A 2,344-nucleotide genomic window follows, 5' to 3' on the forward strand; every position below is an offset into this window, starting at 1 on the left:
ACCTCTGAGTGAATGGCTGGAGATTCCGAAATGTTCCTCTGCTGATGACAAACCTAGGCCAGTACCCTGTCATCCTGGGATGAAAGTGGTTGACAGCACAGGATATATGGCTGGATGTTAAAAACCAACATCTGGTTTGGCTGAGTGAATGGTCTATCTCAGAACAGATGGCAGAGCTGATGCTAAAGATTGTGCTCTGATCAATACTGAAGTGTCCAGACCCTAAGCCTGAGCATCAGACAGATGTGAAACAAAGAGAGATCAAACTGAACAAGAAGATCAGACAGAAGCATCAGACTCAGCTCTGCAGATTGAAAGGGACCAGCTCAGTCATGACATCTAAGACAAGACAGAGACTGACCTGGGAGGAAACAGCACCACAGATGATGAATATGAACTTCATTGAGACTGCTTCTTTCCACAGTTATATGAAGAACAAGAACTCAACAGTCTTCATAACCAGTCTGTATGAAATTGATAAACAGCTTGAGGAGAAGTGAAGTTTAGTGGAAGCTGAGAAGAAGTCTGATGAGGAGCTGATCAGCAACTTACCAGAATGATTGAAAGATCAGAAGAACTGTTTCTCAAAGAAAGCATCAGATGAATTACCTCCTTTACAGAAGAATGTTGATTTTAAGATAGAGCTTCAGTCTGACACTGATCTCATTCAGAACATTGAACATGCACCTCTATATAAGATGAATCTGAAGGAACTAGAAGCAGTGAAGATCTATCTTGAAATCAACCTAGCAAAGAGCTTTGTCATTTCAAGTTCAGTCCTCTACACCTTCTCAATTCTGATTGCTCATAGTGGGAAGAAGCTACAATTTTGTGTTGACTTTCACAAGCTGAATGCTATGATCAAATGAGATCAGTATCTCTTGCCTCTAATAGATGAGCTGATGGACTGACTCAATGAGACAAAATACTTTACAAAGCTGAACATTCAGCAGAGGTTCCATTGCATCTGAATGAACTCTAAGTTGGAGGACCTGACCACCTTTAGAACCTGCTACAGGACTTATAAATACCAGATGGTCCCCTTCAGCCTTACAAATGCCCCTGCCTGCTTTCAATGATTTGTCAACAGTATATTCTTTGACTATCTGGACAAGTTCATGACAGCATTCATGGATGACCTTCTAATCTACAGCAGAACTCTTGAAGAACACAAGCAGCAAGTGAATCTGATACTGAACTGATTAAAGACAGCAGACTTGCAAGCTAGCATTCAGAAATGCAAGTTTGCTGTTCAGAGAACAAAATATTTGAGGTTTATCATTACCACAGAGAGGATTGAGACAGACTCTGAGAAGACTGCTGTCATCACAAAGTGACAGATTTCAACCACAGTAAAAGATGTTCAATCATTTCTAGAATTTGGCAACTTCTATTGATGATTTATAAGGAACTATAGCTGAATTGCAAAACCACTATACCAGTTGACAAAGAAGACAGTTCCATTCATGTGGACATCAGAATGTCAATCAGTCTTTGAGAAACTGAAGAAGCAGCTGGTGGAGGCTCCAACTCTACATTACTTTGACTCTGAATGTGAAACCTGCATTGAGACTGATGCCTCAGATGAAGTGGTGACTGAGATACTGAGTCAAAGATTGAATGATAATCTTTAACACTCTGTGGTCTTTTACTTCAAGTCAATGAATGGTGCAGAGCTCAACTATGAGATTCATGACAAGGAAATGCTTGCAGTCATCTGAGCATTGCAGAAGTGGTGAGCTGAGCTTGAGAGACTATAATGAGAAGAATGATTCAAGGTTCTCACTGATTATTATGCACTGGAATACTTCATGACAATCAAGAAGCTGAATGCACATCAGACTCACTGAGCAGAATTTCTTTCCTGTTTCTATTTTGAGATTAAGTATTGACCAGGTAAGGCCAATCTGCTAGCAGATGTGCTGAGCAGGTCTGAGCAGGTTAAGAAGCAACAGAACAGTCATATGCAGATTCTTCTAGAATCAGAGACTCTTGACCCCCAGATCACTCCCTCTATGAATATTGCTAGCATCAACTCCTCAGAGAAAGAGAATATTGCTGAATGCATAGTGTCTTTAAACAAGACAGCCACCTCAATTGAGCCCCTGCAGCAGCAAGTAGGAGAGGAGAATAGCCTCTATACAATGGAGGATAATATGTTGCTCTACCATGGAAGATTGATAGTGTCTGTCTAGGAAGAAACCCTTATAGCTGCTCTGCTAAAGAAAATTCATGATCAGACCTCAACAGCACACCCAGGGGGACAGAAGACCCTGGCCCTGGTTCACCCCTGCTATTGGTGGACCACCTGGCAGATGAATGTCTTACACTATGTTCAGAACTG

This window comes from Paracoccidioides brasiliensis (genome assembly GCF_000150735.1).
Source record: "Paracoccidioides brasiliensis Pb18 unplaced genomic scaffold supercont2.12, whole genome shotgun sequence".
Taxonomy (NCBI): Eukaryota; Fungi; Ascomycota; class Eurotiomycetes; order Onygenales; family Ajellomycetaceae; genus Paracoccidioides; species Paracoccidioides brasiliensis.